This window comes from Dromaius novaehollandiae, chromosome 26 (assembly GCF_036370855.1).
Source record: "Dromaius novaehollandiae isolate bDroNov1 chromosome 26, bDroNov1.hap1, whole genome shotgun sequence".
NCBI lineage: Eukaryota > Metazoa > Chordata > Aves > Casuariiformes > Dromaiidae > Dromaius > Dromaius novaehollandiae.
The window spans coordinates 4,693,086-4,715,346 of NC_088123.1; the positions used below are offsets into that span (position 1 = coordinate 4,693,086).

The 22,261-nt window shown below is 37.6% G+C and overlaps 1 protein-coding gene across 2 annotated transcripts in view; it reads left to right on the plus strand.

Annotated features, from left to right (window-relative positions):
- The window catches only part of LRRTM4 (leucine rich repeat transmembrane neuronal 4), a 451,637-nt gene that overhangs the window by 21,364 nt on the left and 408,012 nt on the right, over positions 1–22,261 (plus strand). The window contains exon 4 of one of the 2 annotated variants that reach the window (XM_064497874.1): positions 21,411–21,527. The exons of the other annotated variant lie outside the window; for it this stretch is intronic. The gene's annotated coding sequence lies outside the window, so the exon portion shown is untranslated. The remainder of the gene's footprint in view (positions 1–21,410; positions 21,528–22,261) is intronic. 2 annotated transcript variants of the gene reach the window in all.

Genomic DNA, 22,261 nt, shown 5'->3' on the forward strand with positions numbered 1-22,261 from the left:
TGCCTAGGAACATTTTGTGTTGGGTGAGGGCCCACCAGTGGTATAAATTCCTCTCTAGCCCAGCTGAGAATATGGGTTAAAAGTTGATGGTCTTCAACTGCAGATGGGTACCTGCTGACTTGTTACATGTTTAGCTACCTAATTCCTATCTATATAACATGGAACTGTTCCAACAGGAGAGGTTGAAAGACAGAGGCTTCAAGATAAATCTCTCTTCCTAGGGACTTTCAGTTGGCTTTAGCTAAACACACGTAGTATCTGTGATATTTTTGCAATAAATATCCTTCTGTGGGAACCAGAGGACTCTTGAAATAATCCAGATGATGTAGCTGATGTATGGAATATGATCTGAAACCCTCTGGAGTTGATGGATCTGTTGTATGACTATTTCAGACCTTGTGGGGTCAGCTGGAGGCTTAATTTTTACATCTCTTTTAGCATGAGACTTTTGACACACTTCTTGGAAAACTACATGATGATTTTATTTCTCCAAAATGTAGTTCTCCTTTTTTGTTTCTATCAGTGTTTGTTCTTTCCATTGTTTTTGTTGTAATTTTTTCATACCTGCTAGAAAAGAAAAAAGAAAAAAAACCCCAAACTTTAAAACAACCCTAAAAGTAAGCCTGTTAGAATGCAGAAAGGGAAAGGATGGGGAAGTGATTATGCTATACTTTTTTCATTACTGTTTTACATTGGAGGTGGGTGGATGTTAAAAAGATCTCTTGCTCTTACAGTTTTTATTTAGAAAACTTTTATTCTTTTCAGAGCTGTTGATGGTACATGCAGTAATATTAACTTATACCTGCCTTTCCTGATGGTCATAATATGTCATAAAAGATTATAATGAAGAATGAATAAGATACCTGTTCTGTGATAACTCCTGAAAAGTCCTTCAGCACATTATTTATTTAGTCAGGGATTTTCGAAAGATCCCGGGAGCTGGGTGCCTAATTCTCCTAAACTCCTTGGGTAAATCCTGTTTCAATAATTTAGCGTAAACATTTGCTCAAAACTACCAAAACGGACCGTGTGTTACATACATGCAAATATTAGATGTAATATTTTAAAATCATACTTTACATTGGGATGATTAAAGTCTCTGGCAATGCTTATAAACTGGTACAAGAATTCGTCTTCTGTACAGATTTCTCATTGTAATTTATTGTTATTTAATGAAAGCTTAAAATAAAGTGTCCAAACTGATGTCATATCCCTTCCAATGCTTTGAATATTTCATCTTCACTGAAAGGGTTGCATAGCAATTTGAGCACACCCTTTAGACAGATATCAGAACTTGCTGATGATTTTTTGGCAATATTCACTGCCTGCCTTCTGGCTCTGACCACTGTTGCTAAAATTATGGAAAGGATTATAGTGTTTCATTCTATTAAATGTCAGAGTGGAGAACGTGAAATATTTCTGCTTATGAGCAGCACTCATCAAGGATAACCTTGATTATTCAGGCCTGTTTGAGCAACAGTTCCCAGTCTTCAGATCACATTATTTGGATGTATTTGTTTCCCTCTCAGTGCTCAGTTGAATTTTTTTTTTTAATTTTTTTTTTTGGATGAAGATCACCTAGCTCCTTTCCCACAACATAGGACACAGCTAGAATCTCTGTTCTGTAAATATGTATGGTTCTGAAGTTTTTTCTGCCGTATTGAATATTGTCTGATTTAAAATTGATGTCACTTTTAATTTCAAAGCAACAAAGCCATTTTTCAGAATGTCTAGCATATTGTGTCAGACATGTGAAATACAATGACCTTTGTGCCTGCATTCTCGTTAGTAGCTGACTGCAACCAAAGGTAACAGCTTTCTGTGTATTATGAGGTAAATAAGACATTATTTTAATGTAATTCATGTGTGTTTGTGCCTTTATAGGTAAAATGCTGGGTTTAATCCTCAGAAGTAGCTGTATATTTGTGTATGTGTGCACATATGTACTCTTTGTGCAAAAGTCTACTCTCCTGGTTTGCATACTAGGGACTGAACTGGAGGCCTCTGCAGGTAAAAGTATGATCTGGTAAACTGGATCTTGAGACTCCAGGCTCTGTAGGAAATACTTGTAATAAGTCGTAGTCCATTGGCCATTCTGCATTTATTTTAGCATCTAAATACATAATCTCTGATAAATGCGTTTTCTTTTCATCATAGTACTAGTTTTCAGTAGGCATCTGCAAATACATAAATGTGTTTGTTTTCTAACAGCCCACTGGAATTGCTAGCTTGCATATAGAAATGTGGAAACCATGTTATGTGTATAATGATGCATCCAGAGAAATAGTGGGAGGCAGACTATTTTGGAAAAATAAATCAAGAGAGTCTGGAAACAAAAATTTCAAGCTGTGTTAGAGTTGTATCACTCTTAGAGGAGAATCGGGCCAGATGCGTTCTGGGAGATCACTCAGCTTTGCTTTAAACAAAGTCCTTTTGCTCTGTCAAAATGCTTATGAGACAAAACTCCACTACAGAAGAGAGAAAGCTCCACATCAGATGCACTAAAAATATTCCGTATTGGAAGATGTAGTTTCAAATGTCAGATTTATATTGCTGTTTACGAAGATCTTTACTGTTGTGTAGACAAGAGGAAGGAGAACAGTTTGAGAGCTTTGTTGTGTGTCAGCTGGTAACTTTTGCCAGTGATGGAATTTTAAACATCTAAAATATACAAAAATGTGTCTGAAATTTCATATTCTTTGATGCTTTACTCCAAGTTGGGGCAAGCAAGAATGATTTGAAAGTCGATGGGGTGGAGGAAATCTCCGATATAAATAATGGGCATTTGAAGGTGAAAACTAGTTGCTAGTGAGAAATATTTTACTTTTGGGAAATAGAAATGTAACTTGGCATGCTTTTTTTTTTTTTTTTTTTTTTTTTAATATACTAAGTATGACCTTTTAAACAAAAGGAAATGGGGAAAGAAGAGAGAACTTGTGTTTGAATGTGAATTTCAACATCTGTTAGGATATGTGAGTTGCTGGCATTTAGCTTCTTTCTATTCTGCAGGCATAAAAGGGCTTATTTGAATGCAACTGATGTGAAGAACAGTTTAATTTGCAGATCAGGCCCATCCTTTGGCCATAAAAGGGTAAACAACAAGCATTTTTTTTCCTTTTTTTTCCTCTTTCAAGTACAAAGCTGTCAACCTTTTCAATTATTCCCATTTAGAAGCAATCACCTAATTGCTTACAAGTTGGCTCATCTTTTGTCGTTTTGCTTTTATGTGAGTAACAAGTAGTTCCATGACTATGAGAATTAATGAAGCTTGCTTTCCAGTGGCTCTGTCTCTTGTGATTGACTTTTTCAGTGGACTTTTATACTGTTTTTTTCTTTTAATCTTAGGCCAACATAGCTTATTTGAAGATTGTTTTTGTGAGTTTCCTCCTTTTTAAATGTGGGAGTGTCCAAATGGGACAGAGATGGTATAAAAAAAATTATCTATGGAAAGGCTTTGTTGGAGTTTGCTCCTCATTAAACGAAAAATCATAGAAGTGAGAGGTGATGCATATGGTATCTAGAAAGCCATAGCCCTATCTCCCATTTGGATGATATTCATAATGCCTTTTATGTGTGGATTCTTCCCTGTCTTACACGGTTAGAGCTTTAATGAAGTTTTGGTCAGATGGGATGGGGAGAAGGTATTTGCAGAGGCTGTCTGATCGTCTTTGATCTTTTCCCTAGTGAATTTGTTTGAAACTGGTTACCAGTTTAAAAAAAAAAAAAAAAGTCTTTTAAATGGAGACAAAACAGACGTGCACATCAAATGAAGCACTATTATTTAAGTTTCTTTAGTCTAAAAACTACTGCATGATAACATCTTGAAATTTTTTTTATAAGACTTTACAGGAAGGCACTGGATTGACTTGAGTTTCAGAAGTGAGTTCAATTCCTGAGTCTGTCATATGAAATATCTGTGCAGCTTTAAGGAAACTGTAGATATTTTTTTCAGATGTGTGCAATACCACTAGTTCCCAACAACGTAAACTGGTCTTGAAATTGCACGGTATCTCTGCGCAGTTTGACCTTGGGCTCTGTCTCCATCTGGGCTGAATGGTGGCAGCTTTCCACTGCTTGTGTACACTGATCATGTAACATAGGTTCTAGAGGTATCAGGACCCAACAAATGGTAATTTACTGCTGCATTATCTTTCAGCCATTTAAAACGATTGTTTCTTAAAGTATTGGGCATTTCAGTACCGCTACAAACTCTTAAAACCCTTACAAATACCCTTAAAACTAAGCTTAGTTCCACACCTTGAACATATTTGTCCATAGAATATTAAATGGTCATCTTTTAGCTTCCTCTCTTCTTCAGTTAAGGCATAAATTGATAGGCTTTCATTCCGCTTTTGTGACAAGTGTATACTCGGAATGCATTCAACTCATTGTCGACAGACCTGAAAAAGTTCTCTGTGAGAACTGAATCTGCGACTCCTGAATCTAAACCTGTAAACCCTTACCACTATAGTTTTAAAGATTCAATTACAGTAGAATAAAGGCATTAACAGATTCACACCTCTGGAGGGGAACAAAATGCTACTGAGGTAAGTATGGGTTACGTTTTATTCCTCAGACATAATTCTTCAAAAGCCTTGTTCGCAGAAATGGTATAGTTTCTTTGCGTTGCACTTGGCTGCTCCTGTAAGTATACTTCCACATTTAATTCTCCAGTGGATTTCTTGCTGTGCATTTCAGATCTCATGAATTAGCATTAATTTACTGTGCTCAAAAGGAATTACCTTTCTATTAGAAAAGAGAAAAAGTAATAAATCATATCTTTTTCAGCCATTTGCTTTTGTCAAACTCTTTCAAGGTCTAATAGCTGAAAAAATCGAGAATATTCCGCTTTATTTCCTAGTTTGCTGCTATCATGCCATATAATAATGGGTAAACCACTTACCTGTTTCCTTAGCTTTTAGTCTTTATATTTAGATGCTGAGTTTCTGATGCAGCAGTTGGCTCTAGTCACGTTTGGATGGTTGCAGCACATGAAACATCTTCCAGTTGGGAGGTTTTGGACACTACCCTAATACAAGCAGTAACATAATATTTAAGAAATGAATGCTTCCAGGAACTCTCTTTACCCCTAGTGTGAAATGCTGGATGCAGCTGACTGGGTATTTTCTTCAAAACTGTAGGGAGTTTATGTGGAAATACTTTTAGGGGTGTTTGAGAATTGGAGGGGTGGAGGTGGCGGGGGGAGAGAGAGGTCTTGCCCATTCCTGAATAACTATTAGAAGGGGCACTTTGGGCAGGAAGCAAACATCTGGGACCTCACTGTGCCTGATTCATCCTCCATAGAGATGTCCTGGTCGATCACTAATTAGAGGGTTAGGTGAGGATCTCTTACTTTCTCCAAAATAAACCAGTCATGAGAACTTTCCTAGGACAAGAAGCTGGCTTCCCACCCTGATGTAGTGCTGAGACAGCTTGGAGAATGTCACTTCTCAATTTGGCATTGCATAACAGCATTGACCAAACATTTTCTAACTTCTGAGTAATTTAATTCAATTAACAGATAACTAATTTAGCATGACATGAACTGTAAATGTGCAACTCTACTCCATTTGTATTGTACTCCATTAAATTCAGCATTAAGTCACTGTCCTGATGCCTAAAAGAGACATAATCAGTCACTAGTTAATTAGCAGCAGTATGTCAGGTACTCATTAGAATAATTGACTTAAGTTTTTCTTGTTAAAAACTTCTTTTGGCTTAATTTTATGCATCTAATGGAACAGAAAATACACTCCTAAAGTATGTAGACATACCCCATGGGTCATCTACATAATCTGTTTGCCAGGTTAACTTAGGCACATCTTTGGGTGCTTTCTGTGACTTAGCTGAAATAGAATAGGCAGTAAGTTTCCACCACTTCTTTTAGAAAAGATATTTTTGGGTGACTGTAAATAAAGACTGTGTGTTGAATCCAATGACTAATCTGAAATATAAAAGCAGTTTAATTAGCCAGCTTCAGAGGAAGGAACGTGTGATGGAAGGAGGGTGGCCTACTGCACAAGTTTTTCTCGGGCTGTCTCTGACAAGAACTGGTTTGAGACGGGATGTTGCAAAGACAAATTATCCTTAGGTGTTTCATGCTTTCATCCTCCTTCAGCATTAGATATTCTTTTGCTTATCTCTGTGTTGTATGGGACTGTGAAGTGACAAGCCTTCTTATTCTCACTGAATTTTTAAAAATCAAACCTGTATAGGACTGGCAGATATTCTGCAGCAGTTCATACAGAAGATGGAGAGATGCGAATGTGTTTTCCCATGAGAATATTTATTTATATTGATTTGTTAATTTTTTTGAGAGATGTCTTTTAGCTAAGATGGCAGGACTTGTGATTCTCACCTTCCAGTCTGGAGGTGCAGAGTAAACAGCCTGTGATATTTCTCAGGCCAAGGGGCCCTAACAGCTCTGAGAGCTCTCAGAGCAGCCTCTAGCCTGTAGGAGCCCCTAGCCTGTTACGCGTCTGTGAGTTAGCGTGAGCCAAAAGCAGATCCACACCCAGTTGAGATATTCCTCTGTGTGGGAGATTCTCATGGGTTAAAGTTAAAACTTGAATAAAAGCTCTGGACATACACTCAAGTGTCAGCAGTGTTGCCACTGACGGTAATCCCCCAAGAGGCAAAGGTAGAACGCAGTGAATCCCTGGGACTTCCACAGTAATCTTAAGATTAAGCCTTAGCTGCATGAGGCCTTTAACTTCAAAGAGGCTCTAAGGGAAAGTGGCAGCAGCATGTCAACAATTCTGTCATTTTACTACAAGAAAATAAACAATCTTTCTTTATGAGTAAAATTCATTAAAAATGTAATGGGATGTTATATTAAGCAGTGTTATGTAATCTTAAATTGAGCTGTAGTGACTCAGTCTAAGGAGAGCAGTTTAGAGCTACCATTTTTGGTAGTTTGTTTATTTTATGTTTTTTATTGCTCACAGTTGCAGGTCATTTTACAAAGAGCACTAATACAAAGAGCACTAGGAAGATTAGAAATGAATCCAATTCCATGATTAATTTATATTTAGAAGATGTGGGACAAAATTTTGCTTTCCTACAGGAACTGGAAGTGAAGGGAAGAGGTTTCAAAGTAATAATATCAAGAAAGGTAGACTTCAATATTCTGTTTTATGCTCCTTATATAGCATATTAAAAAAAGCAAATATGAGAATAACGTTATTAAGGTTGCAAATCAACCATTCAAAAATTAGAAGATGCTGTATTCAAGGCTTACAGTTTGGATTCTCATGCAGATTCTTGTATCTGAAGATAAAAGGTGAAACAGGAGTATGCAGAAGGAAAATGTCATGGCAGAAGACATCTACAGTGACAGATTGAGCAACTGAACCCAGCACAGCTATAACGTCTGTTGGGGACTATATTATCTATGTAGTGTATTTGTGCACAGATATCTAAATCGGCTTTGTTTTTATTCAAGAATTTGTAAGAGGCTTCTTACCTTGAGTGTAGTGCCCCATAAGGCGATTAGAAATCTGCATGCTCTGCACTACTCCCCAGCCCCAAATACATAGTTACCTTGGGTTTTTGGTAACCGAGGAGTCTTTGCACTGCACGTGATTGCAGGAGGTCAGTAGCTATATATGAAGTTTTGGAACTTTGCATGTTTTCCTGTGTCATTGCTCAATATTAGGTAGCAGTATCTCTTCTCTACTCCTGTTGACCTCAAATCATTGCACAAATCGTTGTTATCCAGGTCAAATGTCCAGAGCTGGAAGTTTGCAGCTGCAGTCAGAAGGGGAAACTATGCCAAACTTCCTACACCCACATAGGCAAGTGGCTGCCTCTGCTCATCACTGTTCGCAGAGCGTACTGGTGGCTAGACTATGGGCAACAAGAAAATAGGCTGCATTTGCCCATTCTGTATCCCCTCTGGTCACCAAGGCTCCCAGGACTGTGCATTTCAGAACACTGACGAAATGCAACAGACACTCTATAGCAACACACCGAGCAGCACAGCCTGCAAATAATCTTCTGTTCTTATTTTAATACTTCAAGGGCCTCTTTCTGAAACAAATAGTGTATGTTTATGTTTGCCTTTGGCTAGCAACATCCTGTCAGCTTTAGTTTTGTTCTGTGTTAGAGAGATTAGTGTTGGGTCTGTGGGTTTAACTCATTAAAGAAATGACGTGTAGCATTGCTGTGGGTTAGACAACATCCATCACTGAAGATGATTTTTCTCTAACTCTCCGTGAGATGCAATAGAAATGTTTTTGATTTTATTTATAACCATTCACATTGATGTATGTTTTCAAGATGAATACCAATCATGAAAATGCCCGTGTTTATTCTTTGTGCGTTCTCCTTCTCAAGAACGTCAGAGAATTGTCTGCCTGGATTGAATGAACAATCCATATAAAAATAACAATACCTTCTTCTTTTCATAGCTCTCAAAAACTTTCAAAGGAAGTTAATAGCATTTTATATATAATATGCATATATTAAATATATAATGCATCGGGAAAAGGAGAGAAAGTGACCTTCCCTCAGACCACCCAGTAAATTATTTTGCAGCCTGGAGAAGAGCTCCTATCATCTGAGCTTCTTGCCAGAGATTTAAGATAGGAAGTTTCCAAAGATTCCTGTGTAGCTTTATTGGGACCATTTGTGCATGTTGGCAGAGAATGAGGAAGAATGGAGGTACAGGAACAAAGAAGTGAAATATCAAGAGTTGACTTACCAGGGTAGTAGAAGCGGTTGGAATAGAATCCTCACGTTAACATTTTATCCAATAAGCAACACTAGTATCTCATTTCCTAGAGTGAAATTAAAAGAACGCGCAAAACAATCTGTGAGATAATCTAAATATTAACTGTTGGTTTTACAAGTTGGAGTTTTCATAGATGTGGTTGACAAAGAGTTTGGGAATTAGGTGGGTCTGTGCCTTTTATTATGTGAGTCTGTCTTTGAGTTTCAAACTCTTAAATATTAAATACACTTCAGGTCAAACTAGTGCTGTTTATGAGGTGGCGAGCACAGTGAAAGAAGTATAAATACTTGCATTTTATGACTGCAATTTCAATCCAAATTCCAGGTATGTTACTCATGCCAAAGATGTGCATAAAATTACTATAACAATCAAAACTTGAATCAAGGTTCGTAAAGCAACCTTGAATCTCTAATGAAGATCCTTTCAAAGGTTTGTTGCCACTAACAAATCAGCATTGTCTGCTTTTTTACAGTCAAGTGGACAGACTGCTGTAACAAAGATCCTTTGCCAATCTTGGTTTCTACAAGGTGTTTCACTAATTCTGAAAAAGTCTTCCCAGGTGTAGCAGTATTCATTAGAGTACATTTTGTATGAGTTCTAGGATTTTCTGTGTTTAGGTATATTGCAACATGCATTAATATAATGGGAACTTTCTATGACTGATCAGTGGTATATTTTAGTCAGGTACAGCAGAAATTCAGAAATACAAAAGTAACTTAATATGTATAGCTTTGAGAAATACTTTGGATGTGTAAGAGTTGTGTCTTCAAAAAATGTTGTTTGGAGCAATCAAAGTTTTTAAAAATTTGAGAAAAATTTGTCAAATGGTTATCAGAAGAGTGAAAATGTGTCCATGGGAAATAAAATTTAAGTCTGTCTTGAACTGGCTTTGAAAGGCTAAATTTAGCTGAAACATGGGAAAGAATTGAAACTGAGATGTTTAGTTTTATTCTATATTATTTCAGGTTTTGTTTGATGAAGATTGTTTTTTATTACTGACCAAATTATGTGCTGTTCAGATCAGTCACAGTATAAAAAATAATAGCTGAATTTCCGCACCGAAGTAAACATTTTCTTTTAAATGCTACACAAAGCTCTAGCATGAATCATGCAAAACTGAAAGTGGTATTCTTGGTGGAGAAAGTCTTCAGGACACTTGATTCAACACTAATATTCCTTGTTTAGATGTGATAATGATTGTGTTGGTGGCATACGGAATACTCATTTTCTGTGGAGATCACATAAAGGTCTATTACAAGGCCTGACAGCTGGAACAGAAGCAATTCCCTGATTTGCGTCTTAAGGGAGCTGTAGAGTTATACTATCTGAACATGCTTTCTCTGCTATATTCCTGATAGATGAATAAGTACTACATGTGACTGGCAGCATCCAGACTGTGTTTGTGCATAGCTAGCTCCTCTTTAAAAAAAAAATAAAATAAAAAAATAAAATAAAAATCGTATCTTAAATTCAGCAAGCAAAGCTTTCCCCACTTATCTAAGTGCATCTGTCTTCCTAACACTTGAAACAAGCTGCCATTGTTACATATGTTTTTCTCATCTTTGAAGCTGTCTACAGTTTGGGTTCCAAATGTTTCAAAACAGAAATTTTTCTGCTTTTTTTCTTGATGGATATTTTTGGAGTTACCTCTTTGTTTTTGGGACTATGGAAGTTTGACATAAGGAACGGTTTCTCTGGGTTGCTGATGACGAGGAAAACATTATTTTGGTGAGCAATAAATATCCAAACCTAGTGTACTTCAAAATATTTAATTTTCTTGTTACCTATAAATAAGTCCCTGGTAGGTGCATTGAAACCGCTTTCATCTTGGTCAGTATTGTCTTATTGGCTCTTTGTATTGCCTTAATCTGTTTCTTGTCTGTTGTCTTTATGATTAGGTTATAAACTCCTGGAGCATGGAGCATCTTTCTGGTCCTGTGGCAAGGGTAGAAATGTATTTGTTTGATTTATGACTAATTTTTTTTACAGTCTTGTAAGATACTAAACTTCAGGCTGGAAAGTTTATGGTATGAGAGAGCAGGATTGATCCCAGGTTTGATCCTGTATAGTAGTTCCGAAATTCCTGGTGTTTGATATGGGAACATTGTGGAGACTGGTTATAATATGAGTGGAATATTTGGGCAAAACTTACCCATGTGCCTTGTATCTCTGTATCTCTCTAATGCCTTGCTTCTACTACTGCTTGTCTTTATTGTGTAGCTGTTAAATTCTATGAAAGAGGGAGTTTCTTATGGCATGGATTTGTATAACGCCTAGCACAGGGCAGCCCTGTTCCTGTTTGAAGCCCGTCAGAGTAATACTGTTATTGCCCCATAACGGTCTCCAGGATGCTGTGGAATGTTTGCCTAGAAGGAAATGCTCGTGGGATTCTCTGTGCCAGATATGTCCTGCATGTAAACCTCCAGAAGCGACCGCTCTGGTTTCTCTATTTCCCCCAGCCACAGGTAAGCAAAGATGCATACTGAGAGGTAGTGAAGTGAAATAATAGTGGATCAATACCTAGGGATGTGAAGGGAAATTTAATTACCCGTATTAGGAAGAAAACTCCATAGGTCCATGGAAGTAGTTTTAATGTTGCTTCTGGAGCTTATTTTTGGGGGGAGAAGCAGAAATGTTCTGCTGGGGGAAACTGATGCACAGGATAAATTTTAGTGTTAAAATTGGCAAGGGAAAGGGTAGTAAATTAAAATAACCAATTCCTCCCTCCTTCCCCCCCCCCCCCCGCCCAAAAAAAAAGCCCACCCAGAAAAACAAGGCAGGAGGGAGAATAGCAGCTTTTCAGAGTCCTCAGTAATGTTTTGTTCTAACTTGGTTTTAGCAATGATGAACATTTGCAGTTCTGATATTTTGTGAGCTAGTTCATCGGTCACTAGCTGCTTCTGTCTCTGAAAATGAACTGGGATCACTAATTGTTTTAAAATACCATGAATTCCTCGAAGTCCCTGCATTAAAGTCAGTGGGGAATTTTGCTGTGGAAAGGCAGTGGTACTGTGTAGCCAGTTGTTTTTCATCTTTCTAACTGTGTGTGAAGTAGGGCATGAAGGAAAAAAATAATTTTTTGTGCTCTCGTTAGCATCCTTAGCGTGGGGAACACAGGAGTTGTCAGAATAAGTGAGAGCCTTTGAGTTCGGTATCCTGTCTCTAGCCACTTCAGAAGCGGGGGAGTGAAACCTTGTACCTTGTGAGCTCTCAGAAGCAAGGCTTTGTGTATTGAAAAAAGAGGATTTAGGCTTTTTCCAAAAACATTTTGTATTGGAATGAGTTACTCAAAAATTTTCAAAGTTGGCAGAAAACAGATTTTCTTCTGTAATCCAAACCCAGGTGAAAAATCGGGAAATTTCAGGAATTCTTCATGCAGCTATGTATTTGCTTTGTTTTGCTGTGGGCAGAACAATTTGATTTTGGCATTTTAACTGGGGCACATACCATGTAAGAGAAAAAATAATGAAGTGGAAACAGAGCAACATACTTTGATATATTTGTCCAAGCCAATTTTGACAAAATCAAAGCATGCATTTGAATGTTTTTATATCAAATCAGCTTTTTTCTGATAGAAAGATATTCTACTAGAAACTTTTAAGCAGCGGTTCTTTCACAAGTTGCTATGATGAAAGTCGGAGAAATTTTTTACACTAATCAGTAGGTGCAAGTAGGTCAGTGACTGAATGCTTAAAAAAAAAAAAATCCTACATTTAAACTAGTAACTGTATGTTGGACAGTGAGTGACAGAGTTAAAAATGGAGGAACAAGTATAGTGTGGGCAGGCTGCCAGTGCATCAGAGCACATCCTACAGGGACCTCTCTGATAATGACCTTCATTTATTTGTGTCATTGCCTTCTGTATTGCCTTTTCTTTATGCCTTTAAATGTTGAAATCTTTGTGGATGAAATTCATTGTTGGGCACAGTGCACTTACTGTAGAGCGCTAGTAGCTAGAGCTAGTTCAGTTTTCATCAGAACACTTTTGACATAGTAAACTATTCTTTATGGGGATAGTATATGATTCCAATATAATAATTAGAAGCAGAAAAAGATGTGGTTTTGGCAGGAAATGGAAATAAATATTTTAAAAACAATTTTGGTCAGTTTTGCAGGATTATCAGTGGGTTGTTTGTTTACCTCCAACTGGTGTATAAATTCCTTGAAATTTGCCAGGACAGATGGTACTGATGGGAGAAGCAGAGCAGTCTTGCAGGAAGGAATTCAGCCATTTTTAAGAAGTGAAAGAAGCAGCTGTGGTTTTGACTGTTGTTATTTAAGGGAATTATGAAAGCAAGTGTTGTATACGCTGAATCACTTGATGAGCCTGTGACAGAAATGGGACTTCTGTGGTGCTCCATGTTGAGCCAGTGATGGCCAACATCTGTGCTGTGTTAGAACCAGGTTGATAATGCTTCAGGGTCACCAAGATTTATTGTTTCTGATATTGTTGGCACGTGAACCTTCCCATAGATGCTGTAGTTGTGACCCTTCTTTATTTGAACAGTGTCTTTCTCATTCTTCCTTTTGGAGCCACGCTCAGCTCACTGCTTACCGTGGTGGCTTCTGATAAAGCATTTCATGTATCTTGTTTGTGCAGCAGTGAAGCAAGCCGCATATTGCAACTGGCAAGGCAAAGCTAAGGCTTTGCAGACCGCTGTTCTGTAATATTCAGAAAGGAAAACCAGTGAGCTTGTTGCAAGGTAGCACGTAATTTTAAGTCAAAATCATCACACCTACTGTTCATATAGGACTGAGACTCAGGTTATTTGATGTAAATTGGTATGTATTATGTTGAATAAAAAAATAATCGTGTGCAATGATGTTATGGAAAACGCTGCAAAAATGTAGGTATATATTGTTAACAAAACTTTGATAAGAAAGCTTTCTTTAAAGAATTTGAGGAAATAATTAAATCACTGTTTTAGCATTTACAGAAAAACAGCGAATGCATGATGAAATGGCTCAATACGTATGACTAGGTGTTAAAAAGCTGTTCGAGATGATGGATTGTACATGAAGGAAGGCTCTTGCCTCACTTGTGCTGTTCTATTGCAGTTTAAGCCAATAAAGTCCTGAGTGTCACAGTCACTGCAAGAGATGATTATCCAGCTGAAAAGCAATCCTTTGCAGGGGGGAGGGTTGGGGTTGTCAGGTTAGCCTTCAGCTTCCTCCGTTGGCTTGCTGTGCTATCACAGAAGTGTTGATAGTGGTGGGAAAATCGGGCCCAGGGATCAGAAGAAGGTGGACCTGTAGCAACCCAGGCTTAAATGGGTCTTGATGGCTGTGGAATCGCAGTCCAAGTTTGAGCCAGTTATGACAGGCTGAAATTTTCTGCTTTGAGAGGTATCTAGGGCTGTGAATGAAGCTGAATTTTTATTTAATGTGTATTTTCTTTGGTCTCAGTCACACTGATGTCTGGACATATCCTTGGGATAAATAAAATATCTCCGTAAGATTTCTGGGAGGGATGGAAATATGCTGAGCATCACTTCAGAGACTGACCGACTGCAGCCCAGAAAGATTCTGTGGCTTTTTGGGGGTTTTTTTGAAGTTCACTGTGAACTGAGGAACAGGAAATCTCTGAGCTTATGTTCTTGTGACTTAGCCACCAGTGCTTCCATTTCAAAAATGTGTGGGAGTCGCCTCGGTGTGCAAGAACTTTGGCCGTTCAATGGAAATGGCTATTGGCTGGTATTCTGTCCTGGAGAGACATATTCTTACCACTTTTTTTCTGGTCATTAGTAATCTTATTTTTGTTGTAGAGCTTGTAAGCTGGTGTTTGGTGCAGCTCATCGTTCCATCATATCCAGCTCATAGTTCAGTTACGGCACCTATTTTGTCAGTGGCTGCAAATGAAGAACATAGTGAGAGTGCTACTGAAGTGTGATTCAACTAATGCTGTTTAATGTTCTTCTGTTTAAGAAGAAGTATTAATAGCGCGCTCAGAAAATACAGCTGTAGATTTGGCTTGCAAAAATCTTCTTTTTCACAGTTTAAGTTTTATGGGAAAATTTAGTCCGTGTGTATGTACGTATATAAAATAACTCAAAATGAAAGAGCACAAAGATAATTGTGAATTCTAATATTTCTCCTCCCTTAAAACGTAAATTCTATTCAATCACACTGAATTCTCGTAGTAATTGTTATCTGGATGGCTGATAGAAACCTGGAGTTTGAGGTAGTAACAGAGCCTGGTTCTTTAGCTAGCTTCATCTAATCTTTTCATTTGTGTTTAATCATTTTCGTTTAGGATGTAGAATCTTGTCATGCATATAGATAGGACTTGGTTCTCAATTGCTCTAACTCCTCCCCACACACAGCTGGTAAGGAGAAAAGACCCTGAAAGAAAATAAATTATTTCTCTTCATGTGAAGACTTATCATCACAAGAATGGGGCAGCATAAAGTAAATCTAATGTAAATAAGTTTGAGTACTTGCATGTCACATGCCCCAGTCCAATTCCTGATTCCAGGATACAAAGTCTAGCAGTTTAGTCTTGGAGGCTGGACTCATTTTCTATTTCATCTGCTGCTCCTCTTGTGATGTACAGTTAGTTTTTATAATGTGTGCAGAGCAAGGCAGAAATATGCATGTTAGCTTAGGGCAAGCAGCAGCAGAGTTGTAGAGAGAGTGCTGTATATGTCCACCCAGAAGCAGAGCATATACATGTGGGCCAGCACCACCGTGCTACCACTGGTGTATCCGTGCACTTGCTTCAGTATTTTCCTGTGGCATTGCACTGTGCCATGTAGAGATAGCTAAAGTGTCTTCTGGGGCTGCTGATGGGTTCACATTTTAAAAAGTGGTGACCTACTTGAGAATGTTGTCAGTGGAAGAAAAAGAGACTCTGATGTACGCTCTGCAGACTGAATGGGAATTAGAGGCATTTAACTATGAATCCTGCATCCTTACGGTTTTATGACTAGATCCTTTTTAATTCTTTTTCATCTTCACAGACTAGAAGGGTGAGGGGGAAGGGGAAGAGGAGGAAGAAAAAGTCTTATTACAACTTTAGAAATACTCTTTGTAGCTAGGAATAAAAAAGTGAAACGGGAATGAGGCAATAAATTGTTTCTGCTTATATGTTACTAACTTGCAGTTGTTATTTTCATTTCACAGGCATAATTTCAGCTATTTAAATCAACATGATGACCTAGCTTAAAATCAGTTGAAAGAGAACATAGTTTTAATTATATTCAGTGATTGCATTATAAACCTTACAGAGTACATAAATGTAATCTAACATAAATGTAAGCCTCTCACATCAGCAAAAAGACCAACAGAATGGTGGGGGGGAAGGAGGCGTTCTTTTTTCTTGATATGTTACGTGAATTTTACATAATAGAAGGAAAGGGGAAATTAACATTATCTCTGACAAACACTGGTCTTTTCTAGTGGTCTTTACTCCTGGAATCATGGCAGTAAGCATTCTGTCTAAGCTGAAGTTTTTGGCTAATATTGTAAATCCTAAAATTCTAAAATTTCTTGGAAAAAGAAATCTACTAACCACTGCCCTTTGGATGTGCCTACTGATCGCCATCCCATGTGCCTTTCAGTCAAAGCTGGTTGCAGATCTTGTCAAAGCTGGTATGTATGTTCAACAGCCTTCTTTCAAACTCAGTAGATAACATGGTTTCCAAGGCCTGAAAGTCTGTGCTAATTGGATCCCTTCCTTAAAGGCCAGCAGAAATATAGCAAAACCAAGATAAAGACTTAAGTTAGTTTGTTTATAATAATATTGACAGATTGATGACTCTGCTACTGGTTGAGCAGATAGACACAGTGAAGATAAATCTTGCTAGGATTACTGTGTCTGTATTCTATGCATCTATTTTATGTAGTTAGTTTAACATACCTTTGCATCCAAATTACAATTTATGAAAAAGAGGAGGAGAAAGTTCCTTGTCATTATGGTTTCAGCATCGAGAAGTTCATTATGTACAGTTTGTTATATACAGAACACTTTTGGGATATCACGTCCCTTTTGAAGTTGATGATAAAATTCTCTTATGCCCTGAGAAAATTCAGGATGTACCTTCAGTTTCTGCAGTATCTCTTCATGGGTTGTTGGGAATAATCCATATAGTATTTTTTCTTACAGAAAAAGACAGAGTAGTGTAATTCTAATCCAGAAAAGTATTTGAGCCAGGTAATCAATTTTTAATTGCATGAATACTCTGATTTAATTGCTTCAGAGAATCCAGGTATTGTTTTGTTACTTGTATTCTTTCCCTGTGGGTGTAAAACAGCAATGCATCAGTTCAGTCCTCATTTCTGGTAGTGCTGTACTGGCTGCTTCGCTAAGGAAACAAAAAACCCCACTAACCCAGTTCTTAGGAAGCTCAGATCTATCAAAATGTATCTATGCTGAAGTTCAGAAATTGGTTAGAACACAATCTCACTTTCATTTTAATTTTATTTTGGCTTGCAGACAGGCTGATTTCCTTATTAAAACTTTTATAGAATAGCAGTTATGGTAATCCATGTTTCCTCTGTGACAGCATAAGTTTTATCGGTTACCAGTAATAAGGATCATAAAAATAGTTTGCAGTAGTTCTTCCTTGGCAACTTGATAATTTACAGTGCAGAATCTCTGGGGCTCCTTTCTATTGCTAATGTAGTTCATGAACGTAGAGCTTTTATTTCTAGTGTATCTAAGAATCAGGCAAAGGTATTCTTTGGCCTTATCACAGTACAAGTGCTGTTTGTTCAGGTCTGCTTTGATTTTTGGAAAATACTAAATCTTACTTTCCTAATGCCTGATCTTACCCTTCTGTAAAAAGTGTTAAATGAGGAAAAAAAAAAAAGATTAAAGTATACCATAGCTGAACTCCAGAGATGTGTTTCAACAGCACTTAAGCTTGCACTTCAGTTTTGCACAAATAGTTCTGCATCTTAGTGCTATGCATTTATAAGGGAAAAAATAACCCCCCCAAACCCCGGTAGTTCAATTTATATTGAAGATGCAAGTCTACCAGTATGCAGCTAAATTAGTTACCGTCATCTGTGTTTTATATTGGAAGCCCTGTTGGCAATCCATGTCAGTTACAAATTAAGTTGCATGGAGGTATAGTTCTCAATAGAAATCAATTTGCAGCACAAATTGCCTTATTTGCAGTTTTATGGCTTAAAACCACTTACATGAAAAGATTTACTGTTTGCGGTTGGGAGAAGGATATTGAGGGGATGATTGTCTGATTTTGACTTTTGTGGTCAGTGTTCACTTTCAAATGTTAAATGTAAAGTAATATGCTACTAAATGTAAAATTAGTCTCAATCAGTAAAGCATGCTAACTTATCACATGAGAATTTGCATAAGATGTAAGATTTTGCCCAGTGAATAGCATGATACTTCTCAAATAATACCAGCTGTATTTCAAGCTGCCAGAGAGTGGAAAGGTGAAGACCAGAGGTTGCTGAAGGTAATACAAACTGAATCCTAATTACTGTATTTATTTATAAATAGTGATGGCAGTGGTGCCTTGGAAATACGGTAGAAGGGTAGCTGGATTACTGTATAGGCCAGGTCCTCAGCTGTAAACATATTTCAGTGAACCTGTGCCATTTGGCTTCAAGTTGACGTGAACTGTGCCCGTTTACACTACCTGAGGATCAGTCCTAATAAACTGTATTTATAGCCTGAAGTGAGAATATATCTCAACAGAGGTAGTGTCACAGAATGCTGAGACAGACTGTTGTTGTCTGTACTTGAAGTTAGCTCTTTGTTGTTCTTGATGGGGATGTTGTTGTTGGTGGTGTTATTAATAGGGTTTTAATCCAAATTTGATTTGCAGAAATGAAGTCCTCTTTATTCAGTTAATGTACAGAGATTGCGGAACAGTTATGAGAATGCCACTGAGTATTTTCCCCTGAAATTCATAAATGTAACTCTGTGTGTGTGTACATACATACATTAATGTGTGTGTGTGTATATATATATAGTGTGTGTATTTATATGAGTTTGATTTTTTTTTTTTGTTCACTCGAAGTGGTATAAATATAGATTGATGCCAGAGGAATGAGGAACTAAACTAAATGCTCTGAGGTCAAACTGGCGTGAAAAACAAGGCTTTGTATAAGAAAACTATGCATTCCTTGCATGACTGGATAATAGGAATAGCAACATAGGACTGCATGGAGTCAGAATGCAGGTGTATACTTGTTCTGATTTTGCAGTATTATACATGTACTCATTTGGAAAGAAATAATGTCACTTCACCTACAGTTTCTGAAAATTGACCCCAGCATTGATAATACCCCTGTTTGACCGCGGAGATTTTGGCTACAAGAAAGCTTTTGCATTTTATGCTTCCCTTCTCAGCAGTTTTTATCTCTGTTTTTGATTCGAGTTTTGCAGACTCAGTGTCTGGTTGCGTTACACATTGTCTAAATGTGAGATGTAACGTAAGCATGCAGCTGAAAATAACGTGGAAAATGTACTGAATGAAACATACGCTATCCTACGTGACTGTATATCCTCAAAAGATGAAGCACGCAGACTGAAGGAAAACAGCTGATTGCAGCCTGATTCTTCCAATTTTTCATAGCATCATATTTGACTGTTGTTTACATAACATAAGACTACTTCACTATCATACGGTCACTCACAATCAGTACAACAGAAGGGGTTTTCTACTTTCTTGTCCTTTTAATTTCAAGGCTATTATTTTCTGCCTTCCAGAGCTGCCTTATACCCATCCATTCATCCTCATTCATGTGTTTTTTCTTCTGAAAAGAGGAAAGTGTGAGGAACCTCTACATCTTCATAGAATCTCCAGTTTCCTTTTAACTGCTAGTTCATATTTTAATAGAGCTCGGTCTTAAGAATTGATTCCATAATATTATGGGAAATGTACTTTAAAAATTACTGCTTCATCATTCCTCTTGTTCTAGTGTAAAGAAACATTTCTGTATGCATGACGAGGACTTCATCATATGTGTAATCCAGTTGAATGACCCTAATGTGGTAGGTGAATTTACTATAATAGCATCACCTGCAATAAGTCGTTAATAAGTCTTTAATAAGAATTGTTGACCGAGATGTTCTTAACTAAACTCGGTATTTGCTGGAGATATATATCCTGGATGTGCAGTGTTGACATTCTGAAGCTGATGAGAGCAGGAGGAGTGGCTTGATGAACTGATCTCTGTTGTTACAATGTTTTTTTTCAGTGGCACCTAGAATCTCCTGTAATGGGCCATGAATCCATTTTGTTAGGTGCTGTACAAACAGGAAAGAAAGCTGGCTCCTGTTGAATACAATTTAATTTATAGTGTTGTTCCGCACCCACCCAGAAACACCCTGTCATAGGGTATACTCTTTAATTAGCAAGCCCTTTAATAAGATTGAGATGGTAACTTACTGTGTGTTTGGGTCCTCTTAAAAGGCAAAGGCAGGTCTTCACATTAATACAGAGCATGTAAACACAAGCTTAATTTTAAGTGTATGAGTAGTATACTGAAATGAGCAATGTCACTTGGGGAACTTAAGCATGCTGAACAAGAGCTTAAAAAGATCCTGTCATGTGTATGGCCTGCATCACGTCTGGTTTAAAAATTCCCTCTGAGGAAACTGAAAATCCAGCTCAAGAGTCCCTCACAGATAAGTTCCAGTAAGAAATCCCCTTCGAGTACTGAAAAGTTCTGGTCTCCTGGAACCTGAAGTTTTCATATTTTCTTTCTGTAGCAGGATATCATCTAGCCTATAAAGTGCATTCCTTCAAAAGATTGTACATAGTAGAGCCTTATTCTTTCTGGAGGATGGAATGAAATGTTAATACTCTGTTATATCAGATGTCAAGGAAAGAACTTGCCTTGTTTCTGTAGATACATATCTGTTTCCTGGTACATTTTACAATATAGCTTCACAAAAATTTAGAGAATTAAACAATAGTTTACTTAGTAAGATAGGCTGTTGTCAGGCTTATGGGACTCTGGTTCCTTGCAACTGGAATATCTGTCTGGGAAGGATAAAAGCTGAGAGAGAGAAGGAAGAAATTTAAGAGCATTCTAGGACAAGTGTAGTCAGTGGCTGCTTCTGTCAGTTTGCATGGTTTCTGCCTCTGCTGCGCCTTGGTGGAGGCGTGAGAGTGACTGCACTGGAAAGAGTACTGAACCCCATGGTGCTGACAAAACTGGCAGGCACTCAACTTTTTCTTATACAGTAGTTAAGTTTGTCAGTCCTTGAGATTTGCTTTTTATTGTTTATGGGCTCTGTCTTTCCCTCATTCATTACTTGCATTTTATTTTCTGCAAAGATAATGTGCCTCAAAGTAAAATACAAAAGGAGGCCAGTGACAGATGAGCTGCTTTTTATCATCTTTGGGGAATTACTGTTATTTGCTAAATATGTGATCCACTCTCTCTTGCTCTGTTTGCATCTTGGAGATGAATAAGCACTACAGTTGGGAATCAAAAAAGTTGCCTTGCTGAAAACAAGCTGGTATTGGAGCCCCAAGCTCTGTGATTGTCCAACTATATTCCACCATCTAAACAGTCACAACTTCTGCCTTGGTGATTGTTAGGAATGTGTGGCAGCTACTGCTAAGTGAATTTGATATACTGGATCTTCGATACTTTAAAAGTGTCTTGGAATTTGCTGTGTTCTGCTGATTTACATTATTTAGGAATCTGGCTGCTATGGTTTCTATCTTTTCTGTATATTTATCCCCAGGGAGTCAGGAATCTTTTCTTGAAAGGAAAGAAGTATGCGCTGTGTCTTAAAAGCCTTCTGTACGTAGAAGACGCAATTCATTAGCAGTTCTTCGTTCCGAGTTCTTGCAGAATGCAGGTATTTGGATTCTCTTTCACTGTGTATGGTGTTTATTCTTTGTAAGGCATTCATAATTATGTTGCTTAGCTCAATATAAGAAGTATCAATGTTGTCTGTAACACTGCTTGCAGATGAAGGTAAAAGAATTAGCATAACCCTTATAACATAGACTAAAGCTAGTCTGCAAGTGACAGGAGATTTGGGATGACATTTGCAAAGGTGTTTAGGTGACCGTGTGGTTATCGTAAGTATTGCTTATGCCCCAGTGTGCTAGGCACAAAACAGAAGAGTAGTCTTTTTCAGAAAATTAATAATGTGAATATAAATCAGAAGGAAATGGTTGGATATAGGTAGGTGGAGTTGAAAGAAACTGTGGAACAGTATTGGTCACTCTGATAGACAGTGGTCTCAGTACATGTGGCTTAACTCTTGTCAAGACTTTTGGGGACAATGCAACCAAAAAAGGTGTTTCAGAAGAGTTTGAAGGGAAATAGGATGGCTTCTAACAAGTGCTGGGGTACCGTGTCTCAAAATTCTTGAAGGTCCTTGGAAAATTTACCAACTAGGCAATGGAAAATGCAGATGTGAGCTGAGAAAAGGCAGGAATTCACATCTTAGTACTGAAGGAAAAAAGTAAAGTAAAAAAAAGTAGCTTACCTTTCTAGACAATTTTGTACTTTTCACAAATGGGGGCTAGATAATTCCTGTTTAGTAGCTTTTGTAAATCCTGGTGAGGAACTCTGCATTTGTAA